Source organism: Hemiscyllium ocellatum (genome assembly GCF_020745735.1).
Source record: "Hemiscyllium ocellatum isolate sHemOce1 chromosome 27 unlocalized genomic scaffold, sHemOce1.pat.X.cur. SUPER_27_unloc_7, whole genome shotgun sequence".
NCBI lineage: Eukaryota > Metazoa > Chordata > Chondrichthyes > Orectolobiformes > Hemiscylliidae > Hemiscyllium > Hemiscyllium ocellatum.
Window position 1 is genome coordinate 246,376 of NW_026867516.1, and position 13,077 is coordinate 259,452.

Here is a 13,077-nt window from a genome sequence, read left to right on the forward strand (position 1 = left end):
TTCCCCTGAAGGTGCTGAATCAGGATCTTACAGGGATAGAAAAGCAAAAATATCAAGACTGACATCTCTCTGAATTTTGAATAGTTCCACCTGGAAGTTAATATCTTTCACAACACTGGGATACCACTGAGAGTGAGCAGGTCTGATTTTGGGAAGCAAAAAAAGTGTCAATTCGGGGTGAATCGGGAATACAGCTTCTTGAGGAAGAACCAGACACGAAATGGTTAACGTCCCCAGGAAGGTGGGAGCAAAATGAGACATCAAGGCATTAACACCGACATTAGAGAGAAAGTGAACCTATTGACGTGGCAAATGTTAGTGGAAAGCCAGAGTCATAGAGATGTACAGCACAGAAACAGACCCTTTGGTCCAACTCATCAGTACCAACCAGATATTCTAAATTAATCCAGTCCCATTTGTCAGCACTTGGCCTATGTCCTCTAAACCCTTCCTATTCGTATACCCATCCAGATGCCTTTTAAATACAGTAATTGTACCAGCCATCACCACGTTTTTTGGCAGCTCAATCCTTACATACAGCACCCTCTGAATATAGGAGTTGCCCTTTAGGTTCCTTTTAAATCTCACCCTCACCCTGAACCTAAGACCCATCCAGGGAAAAGACCTTGTCTATTTACCCTATCCATGCCCCACATGATATTATAAAAGTTTGTAGGGTCACCCTCAGCCTTTGGCGCTTGACAGAAAACAGCTCCACCCTGTTCAGCTCAAACCCTGACAACATCCTTGTCAATCTTACCTGAATCCTTTCAGGTTTCACAACATCCTTCCTCTAGCAGAGAGACCAGAACTGCACACAATACTCCAAAAGTAGCCAAACAAATGTCCTGGAGAGTGCACAACGAAACCTCCCAACTCCGATACTCAGAGGACTGGAAAAGTTTTCAAAACCCACAAAAGACAACCGGGAAAGAATGGAGGGACAAACCGATCTTGGACATCAGGGTGGGGAGGGGGGGGTGGCGGATGGGAATGAGGGATGGAAGCTGAATGTGCTGGAGCCAAGGCGGAGGAAGAACAGAGGATGCAAAACCGGCTTGAAGGAATACTGCATGTGCTGTACTTGTACCTGTTGCAGTTACTGGTGGGAATCGGGTTCATTTTAAACATCGAAACAGAAAACTATCTACCCCTCCGCCTTCCCAACGTCAATCCTTCCATCCCTCCTCACCCAGGTAACTAAGACACATACCTGAGTTTGTGGAGTCTCCTCCCTCCCTGGATTCACTCCAGTTGCTACAAGTGAATAGATTTCCCCTCCTCCCATCTCTGTCTCCCTCCCGGGATGAAGAATTGCCCAGACAGAGTGAGACTCACTTAAACGGACAGGGCCACTTCCCTGCTGTGACATCAACATATCAAGAGGCGAGTCACAGTTTGCAAAACCCCTTCCCTTCAGAGAATCCCCACAGTGTGGAAACAGGCCACTCGGCCCAAAGACTCCATACCGACCCTCTGAAGGTTAACCCACCCACACCCATTCCCCTACACCTGTTGCTCTACATTTACCCCGACTAACCTGCACATCTCTGGGCACTAAGTAATTCAGCATGGCCAATCCACTTTAACCTGCACATCCCTGGGCACTATGGGTAATTTGGCATAGCCAATTCCCCCGGACCTGCACATACAAATTCACCCCCATAGGTGTGTGTGTGTGTTTGCATGAGAGAGAGAAAAAAATCTACATCAGTTTATCTCTGCCTATTTGCTAACAGGTGCTTTATTTCTGTTGGTGTAAATATTGTTGTAAATCATAGCTGGGTGCTAACAGTTAGATGGAAGGGAGACAAAATTCCCCAAGTAGGGCACCATGAGAATCCTGGGAGAGCCCCATTTCTGGTTTACTTCTGAATGAACAAACATTAAGCACGAACACCTATTTATTTCTAATTTTGTTTCATTTTTCTTGTTTAATTCTCTGTTATGACTACACTCTGTGCCTGGATGGTTGACAGGCTGGGAGATTGTGGGTTGGGGCTTGATTACTGAATGTTTTATTGTTCCAGAAGGTGTAATAGGGAACAGGGAGATCGACAGAGGACAGAGAAATCAGGCCCTGAAATCCGAGGTGACACCAGTGTACCGTGTGCTCAGTGCTTTGATGACCTTTGCCAACCCTCTGCCTTTACCTCAGTTCCCATCTGACTACCCCCTCTATATTCAGGATCCAATCCTTGTCATCCTGAAGCCATGTCTCTGTTAGGAGTCTCAGATCATAAGTATTCTCTTCAATGTGTGCAGTTAATTCATTCACTTTTGTTACAATGCAGCACACATTCAGACACACTGTTTTTAGATTCAAGTTTTGTGACCTTTAAAATCCAGTTTTGATTGCTGGTACATTTACTCCCCTTGTACCTTTCTATCGTTCTCTGATGTTTATTTTTCCACATCACTATACTGCTCACATGCCTTGATTTGGATTGGCCATGCTAAATTGCCCAGAATGTCCTGGGATGTGCAGGTTAGGTGGGTTAGCCATGAGAAATGAAGGGTTATAGTTTGATAGTAATAGAAGCAGGAGTTGGCCATTTGGCCCATCCAGCCTGCTCCACCATTCATTAAGATCATGGCTGATCTATCCATCGACTCAGCTCCTCCTCCCTGCATTGTCCCAACTACCCTTCATTCCCTACCATTGCAAATACCCATTCAACTGTGTATTGAGTTTAGAGTCACAGCAATGTTCAGCATGGAAACAGACCCTTTGGTCCAACCCGTCCATGCTGACCAGATATCCCAACCCAATCTTGTCCCACCTGCCAGCACCCGAACCATGTCTCTCCAAACCCTTCCTATTCATATACCCATCCAAATGCCTCTTAAATGTTGCAATTGCACCAGTCTCCACAACTTCCTCTGGCAGATCATTTCATACACACACCAGCCTCTGTGTGAAAAAGTTGCCCCTTTAGTCTTTTATATCTTTCCCTTCTCACCCTAAACCTACGTCCTCTAATTCTGGACTCTCCCACCCCAGAGTAAAGATTTTGTCTATTTATCCTATCCATGTCCCTTATGATTTTATAAACCACTATACGGTCACCCTTCAGCCTCTGACGCTCAAGGGAAAACAGCCCCAGCCTGTTCAGTCTCTCCTTATAGCTCAAATCCTCCAACCCTGGCATCATTGTTGTACATCTTTTCTGAACCCTTTCAAGTTTCACAACATCGTTCCGATATGAAGGAGACCAGAATTGCACGCAATATTCCAACAGTGGCCTAACCAATGTCCTGTACAGCTGCAACATGACCTCCCAACTCCTGTACTCAGTACTCTGACGAATAAAAGAAAGCATACCAAACACCATCTTCACTATCCTATCAACCTGTCACTCCACTCTCAAGGAGCTATGAACCTGCATTCCAAGGTCTCTCTTAGTGAAGATGCCTCTCCTGCTTCCATGGGCAGAGAATTCCATTGATTCACTACTCTTTGGGGAAAGCGGTTCTTCCTCATCTCGGTCCTAAATCTGCTCCTCCTAATCTTGAGGTCTTATCCAGCAGCAGAAATGACTTGATAGCGTAGGGCTTCATCCCCACCGTGCAACAAATTCTCACCTTCCATCAAAATCCCGGATGTAGTTACTCACTCAGTTGCTGTCTCACAAATGCAAGATTTCATTGTAACTTCTTCTGCTCCCATTAAGGGCAAAACATCTTTGAAAGCTGCTCTGAAACTCCAGCCTTCACAATCACACTTCTGCTTTCACCGAAGAAGATTAGAGTCATACAGCACGGAAACAGACCGTTTGGTACAACTCGTCCATGCTGACCAGATATCCAAAATTAATCTTGTCCCATTTACTAGCATTAGGCCCACATCCCTCTGCATCTGGATGGGTACATGAATACGAAGGGTTTTGAGGAATATGGGCCAGATGCTGGCAAATGGAATAGATTGATTTCGGATATATGGTTGGCAGAGACGAGGTGGGCTGAAGGATCTGTTTCTGTGATGTATGACTCTAACTGTCTTCGGTGAAAACAGAAGTGTGGTTGAGAAGATGGGACTTTCAGAGCAGCTTTCAAAGATGATTTGCCCTTACTGGGACGAGAAGAAGTTACAATGAAATCTTTCATATGGGAGACAGCGAGCAACTAAGTGAGTACATCCGGGATTTTGGTGGCAAGTGGGAATTCATTGCACTTTGAGGATGAAGCCCAATCCTATCCAGTCATTTCTGCTAGTGGCTGAGACAAGGCCTCAAGCTTTGGGGGAGTAGGTTTAGGACAGAGATGAGGAGGAGGAAGTGAGGGCAGTTGCTTTTCCCAGAGAGTAGTGTATCTGCGGAATTCTCTGCCCGAGGAAGCAGGCTCCAAAATGCCCCGGTCCTAACTCTTCGACTTGACATACCCGTGAATGTAAACTCTGAAGTGTTTTGGTTAACTGATGCAAATATTTCCACTTGTTCAACAATCCAGTGTCAGCTGTTTCAGTCATTGAGATGGTTTTGATTCATCTACTAAGAAAATCTATTCCTATGAGACAATATTCATGACAATGTACGCGAGGTGATACTATATATGCAAGTTGTAGACAATTAAAAAAGGCCGACCAAGCAAGGAGGTGGTTAACAAACCCAGGGCATCCCTCTTAGAGTATGCATCTTGTTTGTTTACAAATTAAACATGCTTCAGATCTTTTCCTAGCTGCTTTCTGAAAATCTGGGTGCCACCAAGTTTGTGAGTGTGTCCAATAATGTACGTAATCAACAGAAATAGGCAGCAGCAAAGAATGAACACAAACCAGTGCAGCAGGGGGCACCCACATTTTGGTTTGAGTATTGAGGGAGTACCCTTTTTGAGGCCCCTGTGATATCAGTACCATACCCAGGCTAATCTGCATTGAAACCAGATTATGAAGTTTTAACCTTTCTGCAAACTTCTGCCTGTGTGTGTGTCTCTGTAACATTTTCCAACTTTCTTCATATCTCAGTTTGTCAGCTTTTGTTTATTCCTTCCTTCCTTCCTTCCAAGGGTAATGAGGCACTCACATTCCAGAACAGCCCAAGTTAGGGAGTTGAGCCTCATAAATCCTGGCTGTGACACATTGCTGCTTAACCAAGTGTGCAAACTCTAAATACCTCTCAGCTGTTCCATTTGCAAATCGAACACTGTTTTCAAGGCAAGTTGTTCATGTCTCTGCATTAGTCCACAACCCGGGGAAATACAAAGGAGTCTTTAATAGTTGCCCAATGTGTCCTGTATACCAAATTCATTCAAGTCTGGACGTCCTGAAGCGAGCAATTATACTTCAGATTTCTACTCGCCAATTAAAACTAATGTTGGGCACTCAAACAGATCGGAGGCATCTTGAAGCATGCCACGGTCCTCAGTGTGGGTCCAGGGCTTATCAAATAGGGTTTCACCTCTCGTAACCCTGGGGCAAGCAAATTCATTATTACTAACTTTGGAAAGCGCACGTGCTCTCAGCAACATTACATCCAGACACTAGGACCCTGTTGAGTTCTCTCACGAGTATCTTGTGGCTGAGTAGGGAGAATTGTATCAACATTTCTAACAGCACTTTTGTCCCTGGCCAGCTTTCCTCTTTATTTTGGACACAACAAAAGTAGCAACCACCCTCTATATTTCATCTCTCAAAGGATATCAGCCAGTGACCTGAGAGGACCAGGGTATCTCCTGCCTGACTCACCAACTGTGGGGGATGGAAATAAAGCCCCATGTCAGGAAAGAATTTGTTTATCAGGAAGCAGTACAGCTGCAAGGCCAACCGTCTCCGCTGAGCCTGGGAAACACAAGCTTTAGCAAACAGGCACTAAGTTGAGATTCAAAATGGTTTCCAGGCTTTAATATGTGACAAAATGGCTGACCCAAATCTAACAATTCTCCCACATCGCAGGGAATAAAACAAGAAAAATGAAACAAATGAGAAATAAATAGGTGACCGTCCTTAATGTTTGTTCATTACGAAGTAAACAAGAATTAGGGGTCTCCCAGGATTCTTATGGTGCCCTACTTGAGGAATTCTGTCCAACAAGTTTAATTGGAAGCAGTATCTTTCGGAGTGCAGTTCCTTCATCAGGGGATTGTGGAATATAAGATTGTAAGACACAGAATTTATAGCAACAGTTTATAGTGTGATGTAACTGAAATTATATATTGAAAATGACCTGGATTGTTTGTTAAGTCTCTCATCTGTTCGAATGACCATGATAGTTTCAGTTCTTTCAAATGTAAATCACAAAACTTTTTTAAATAATTAAATCCTCAAGTGAACTTTACCAATTGGTGTCACGTCAGCCCAGATAATGTATTGAAGGTGTGAGCTCCCCTGTGTGAGACTGTCTGTGCCACAATGGTTAAACTGACTTACAGAATCTTACATGGATTCATGCAGTTTTTGAGCAAAGTAAGACATAATTCTGCAAGTACAAATTCACCCAACAAATTTGTTTGTATGTGTGTGGGGATGTATATTTGCAGATACATTCTATGTGCATTTTTTTAAGAAAAAATCTACAGGCAGTCAATACATGTAATAGTTTGTAAATTCGACTTTGGAAACAGAACCAGTCTGACACAAGATTGGGATACAGGCAGACTCTGATCTCATACCTTTAATGCATTGTCTGAGCTGAGATGTGTGCTTTTGCTATAAAACCTTGTTATCTCGAGAAGGTGACAACAAGAAGTTCTGGGATTTACATTGTAATGAGACCTGCAACCTATTTGAAAAGGTGGAAGACTTAACAATCCAGGCTTGTTCAATATACCATTTCAATGGCAGGACACTGGAATGTTTTGCTCTAAATTGTGTCTTAGGATCTTATCCTCCACAGCCACCTGATGAAGAGGCAGCACTCCAAAAGTTACTGCTTCCAAAGAAGCCTGTTGGACTACAGCCTGGAGTTGTGTGATTCTAGAATCTGGTTTCCAGCATCTGCAGTCCTTGTTTTTAACCTAGTTGATTTAACCCTTGCAAGGATGCCTGCCTTGAAGAAGTTTTCCTCCTCTCTCTACAAGAATCTCAGGGAGTCCCTCTCCCACTGCAACTCTCAGATCATTTCCTCTGCCCTGAAGCTCTTCAACCATGTCCTGAAACAGACTCACTACCACAGCCACATTTGCTTCCTCAGTGCCTGCCTCCGTAACCAACTCATCCTACACAGATTCCAGACCATCTTTAAACCAGTAGAGTTCGGATCCGAACAGGCCAATCCACCCTCCTATCTGGCCTATCACCTTCATCCCCACCCCCATTCACCCATTGTAGTCTTTGCTACCATCCCCCACCCTCCTCCCTGACCTATCCCCTCCATTCCCACCCCCATTTACCTATTGTACTCTATGCTACTTTTTCCCCACCCACACCCTCCTCTTGATATGGGTGATGTAATTTCTGCAGTTTAACTAAGGGTTAATAAGTAAGGGTGAACTGTGAGACTGAATGTAAGTTAGCCTGGAAACAGGGAGAAACTGTTATGTCAAAAACATGGCGGTTTGTAACCTTAATGAAACTGATGTAAGCTGTTAATTAAAACTAGGCTGCTATGAAGCTAGGTAACCTTGGCAATAATACAATAGAAGCTCTTAATATATTAGAAACATACAGATAACCAAGGCCTGGGATAGAGAAAAATAATGTAATGTTTAAGAAACAGGTGGCCATGATACAATAGTAGCGCTCAGAATATTAGAAACATACAGATAATCAAAGCGTTGTCAGAGAAAAGCGTGAAATGTTTTAACCAATGGAATTGTCATTAATGTTTTTACATGTAAAAATAATGTAGAAATATCAGTGCTGTAAAATCTTCCGGCGCGATTTTCCGAAGCTTTATTTTTTGGAAGCCGCCCAAACTTGCAAGTTTGAAATAAACATCCGTTGCTCATTTGTGTGTCTCGCAGCATTTCGATTTGCCACGGGAAAAGCGGTAGCCGGAGGGGATGAGGGCTGGTGCTGACAGCTTGGAGTTCGCCTCCTAGGACGGGACCTTGTGGACAGTCTCCCTTGAAGTCAAGGGTTAAAGGACAGTCCGCGGTCGGCAGAGTGTGGAGGCAGAACTCGGTTGATCTGAATCATAGCCCTAGTGTAGAGTAGTTAGCCGAGTGTCAGGGACTATTCTCCGGAGATTTAGAATACCTAGACAGAATTCACTTATAACACTCTCATTTATCTCTCCACCCTGCAGGCTCTATTCATGATGAAGGTCTTTTGCCCTAAACGTCGATTTTCCTGCTCCTTGGATGCTGCCTGAACTGCTGTGCTTTTCCAGCACCATTCTCATCAAAAGTGGATTGGCCATGTTGAATTCCCCATAGTGCCCAGGGATGTGCAGGTTAGGGTGGATGGCTATGCTAAATTAGGCATAATGTGCAGGTAAGACGCATGACTCAGGGTTAAATGTAGGGGAATGAGTGTGGGTGGGTGACCCTTGCGAGGGTCGGTGAGGCCGAGTGGCCTGCTTCCACACTGTGGGGATTCTCTGAAGGGAGGGGGTTTTGGAAAGTGTGTTCTCCTCCCGTTCTGCTGCAGGCGCAGCGCATGCGCAGTGCGGCGTCCCGCTGTCGGTCTTGCCCCGCCCCCTGCACCGTCCCTTTTCCTCGCCCCGCCCCTTGTGACGTCACAACGCGGAAGTGGCCCTGTCAGTTTCAAAGTGAATCTCCCTCCCTCTGGGTAACTCTTCATCCTGGGAGGGAGACAGAGATGGGAGGAGGGGAAACTGTTCACTTGTAGCAACTGGAGTGAATCCAGGGAGGGAGGAGACTCCGCAAACTCAGGTATGTGTCTTAGTTACCCGGGTGAGGAGGGACGGAAGGATAGAAATTGGGAAGGGAGAGGGCTGGATATCTTTTCTGTTTTGATGTTTAAAATGCACCCGATTCCCACCAGTAACTGCAACAGGTACAAGTACAGCACATGCAATATTCCTCATTGCAGCTTCAAGCCGGTTTTGCATCCTCTGTTCTTCCTCCACTTTGGCTCCAGCCCGTTCAGCTTCCTTCCCTCATTCCCATTCCCCCGCTCTGATGTTCCAAGCTGACCCGCAAAAGATCGGTTGGTCCTTCCATTCTTTCCCGGTGGCGCCCATTTCTCTTGTCTATTTCTTGCCTTATCCGGCCATGTGCGTGAACAAAGTGTTAGCGTTTATCCTCTTTCACTGCCAGGTGCTTCCTTGTTTGCGAAAACATTTCCTCCCATGTTTCGCCGACACTGAGCCTTCTGTCCTCCTTGATTGTGTTTTTTTTTGTTTTTGTAGAAGCAGGAAACAGATGCTTATAACTGTTTGTACGAGCATATCTAGTTTAACATACACCCCCTCGCCTCACAGCACCTTTATCTGTTTGTCTGTAATATCTACCATTGTTTGCAGGCGCATTTCATTCTTGTATGCACATTTTAGCTAATACAAAAGCAATTATATATTTCCTTCACATAGTTTTCACTCTTGTTAACTCCACTCTTTGCTGAAACAGCTATACCTTGGCGTTAGTTCATTTACCCTGCAGAAGCAATTATGGTTACAGAAGTAACACTGCTTTACCTATATCCCACAGGGGTGACCCTACAACCTTGTATAAAATAATGTGGGGTATGGCGAGGGTAAACAGACAAGATCTTTGATCTGGGGTTGCTCACAGGTTTAGGGTGAGATTTAAAAGAAACCTAAGTGGGAACTCCGATGTACAGAGGGTGGTGTGTGTAAAGAATGAGCTGCCAGAGAAAGTGGTGGCTGCTGGTACAATTACAACCTTTGAAAGGTATCTGGATGGGTATATGTTGGGAAGCATTTAGAGGGACATGGGCCAATTGCTGGCAAATGGGACTAGATTCATTTAGGATATCTGGTCGGCAAGGATGAATTGGACTGAAGGGACTGTTTCTGTGCTGTACATCTGTGATTCTGGCTTGCCACTAATGTTTGTCATGTCTGTATGTTCAGTTTATCCCTGATGTTGGTGTTAATGCCTTGATGTCTTATTTTGCTCCCCACATCCTGGGGACATTAACCATTACCTGTCTGGCTGTTCGAATGATCCCGATTTCTGGGATTGGTCAATAAGGAAATGACTCTTTGTCAATCACACAAGCAATAGTTTATTCTTTGATACGGCCGGGTCGGTAGACTCTGATCAGCCCAGAAGACTTAGATTAGATTCTCAACAGTATGGAAACAGGCCCTTCGGCCCAACCAGTCCACACCCACCCATTTCCCTCTAATTAATGCACCTAACATTATGGGCAGTTTAGCATGGCCAATTCACATCTTTGGATTGTGGGAGGAAACCCATGCAGACATGGGGAAAATGTGCAAACTCCACACAGTCAGCCTCCCGAGGCTGGAATTGAACCTGGGACCCTGGTGCTGTGAGGCAGCAGTGCTAACCACTGAGCCACTGATGAGTATGCCCCAGAGTGCCAAAAGAATCCGCCGACTTTTACAGAGTTTGTATAGAACTTATGTACATTGTTTTGAGTCAGACATTGAGCATGATCACATAGTAACAACCAATCAGATCTTGCAAGGTCCTTGTGCATTTTTGACTTAGCCTATCATAATTTCTTGTAGACAACCTGTTCTTGGAATCGTATTTGTCCTGTCTGGTGGTTGGGGTCAACCGTTACTTCTGTGATCAATGGTTAGGTTCACATTGTTACTTCTGCATTTGCAATTTTTTTCACCGGATTTACGTCAGTCTGTGGATCCTTGTTTGTTCTGAGTCGCCAGTATCTGCCTGACTCAGTTCCCACCGAGTTAGCCAAGCAGAAGCTATTTTGTCCTACCTCCCATGTTAAAGTGGAGATTTGAGGTGGCCCAGGGAATCCTTCATGGACTCAGACCTGTAAAGCCTCTCTCTTGGTTTGTCCTGGAGATTGTACTCTTTGGAAGCCTGGAACAATACCCTCTTAGAGTTTAGTTTAATTTTCGTCATCCCCTTTATTCACTGATAGCATCACTGTTACAACATAATGCTGACACCTATAAGCTGTCATGATTTGGAGATGCCGGTGTTGGACTGGGGTGGAAAAGTTAAAAATCACACTACACCCAGGTAATAGTCCAACAGGTTTAATTGGAAGCACACGAGCTTTCGGAGCGACGCTCCTTCATCAGGTGATTGTGGAGGGCTCGATCGTAACACAGAATTTATAGCAAAAATTTGCAGTGTGATGTAACTGAAATTATACATTGAAAAATTCATTGTCTGTTAAGCCTTTCATCTGTTAGAATACAGTGATAGTTTTCACTTCTTTCATGTGTAAATCACAAAACCCTTTCGTTTTAAAAAGTTGCATTCTCGGGTTAGCTGTTAACAATGGTGATAGCTAGACAATATGTTGAAGGTGTTAGCCCCCTTTGTTCTCTGTCTATGACCTGATGTTTAGATTGACTCTAATCCAAAAGGTGAGATAACCAAGTTTTATATAACTTCATGCAGTTTTTGAACTCAGAGTTCTACATGAATGCATGCAGCTTTTGAGCAAAGTGCGATGTCACTCTGCAAGTACAAATTCACCCCACAAAATATATGTGTGCATGTGGGTCTTTGTCTGTCTGGGGTGGGGTTGTGATTGTGAGAATGTGTGTGTGTAGTGAGCGCAGAGTGTCTGTGAGGGGGTGCGTGTGGGAGTGTGTGTGTGCATGTCTGTGTGTACTTGTGTCTGTGTGTATGTGAGAGTGTGTGTGTGTTGGAATATCTGTGTGTGTGTGTGTGTGTGTGTGTGTGTAGTGCAATGGTGATCACCTGTAATGTGACATGAACCCAAGGTCCCGGTTGAGGCCCTCCCTATGGGTACCGAACTTAGCTACCAGCCTCTACTCGGCCACTTTCCTCTGCTGCCTGTCCCGAAGTCCACCTTGGAGGATGGTCACCCGAAGATCCGAGGCTGAATGTCCTGTACCACTGAAGTGTTCCCCAACTGGGAGGGAACCCCCCTGTCTGTTAATTGTTGTGCGGTGCCCATTCATCCGTTGTCGTAGCCTTTGCTCGGTTCCCCAATGTACCATGCCTGGGCATCCTTGTCTGCAACGTTGGCTGAGTCACATGAGTACCTGCCATGTACAAGGTGGAAGGTGTTCCCGCGACGCGTAATAGTGGTATCTATGTCCACAATCTGACACATCTTACAGCGTCCACCGTGACAGAGTTCTATTGAGTTGTCCTGAGAGCCGGCAGTTTTGCTACGAACAATGATCTGTTTGAGGTTTGGCAGTTGTTTAAAAAGGCAAGTAGTGGAGGTGTTGGGAAGGTCTTGGTGAGGTGCTCATCCTCATTGATAAAGTGTTTGCAGGTCACGAAGAACATAGCGTAAATTTTTTAGCACAGGAAGTACTGAACAACGAGGGGTACCTGTCATTTGCAGCGACGTGTCTGTCTCCTGAGGAAGTCATTATGGTTCCTTGCTGTGGCACGTTGGAACTGGCGGTTGATGAGTTGAGCATCATACCCTGTTCTTGAGGGCATCCTTGAGTACTTCCAGGTGTCCATCACATACTTCTCGTGTAGGCAACTTCTACTGGCCCCACTTTGCTGATACAACCCCTCCCAAGACTTGGCGCACGCCCAGCCCCCCGAACCAACTACCCAGCACCTCAGGTGGTCATCCTCTGATGGTGAAGGGGACCGAGGATAGGTCAGCCCCAGATTCCCCCGAAGGGCATGGCCTCGCTCTTACTTCGGTTTCCCCCTTGGCCCCCCGATGCCCATTCGAACTGGTCACATATGCACGAGTTGTGCATGCTCAATGGATCTGAGCAGAAAAAACGCAATGTCATCCATGTACAAGAGAGGCCTTGACCTGCAGGCCCCTGCTGGTGTAGTTAAGTATTTGGTCAGTTTGTCAGTTTTCTGTATACATAGGTTTGTAGTTCTCTCCGTTGTCCTTTCTTTCGACACCAGCAACCATCCCAAGACCCACAAAACAAAGCTGTATCAGAACACTGTTACAATGAGCCACCACACACTGCAAGCACAGATGAACTTCGGAAAACAGAGGAGAGCCACCTATACAACGTCTTCAAGAAGAACGGATACTCAAATAATACAGTGCACAGATTCCTCAAGAACAACCATGACAAGCAG

The 13,077-nt window shown here is 45.1% G+C and overlaps 1 protein-coding gene across 1 annotated transcript in view; it reads left to right on the plus strand.

Annotated features, from left to right (window-relative positions):
- LOC132808533 (gastrula zinc finger protein XlCGF7.1-like) overlaps positions 1 to 13,077 on the plus strand; it is a 218,418-nt gene that overhangs the window by 146,789 nt on the left and 58,552 nt on the right. The window lies entirely within an intron of this gene.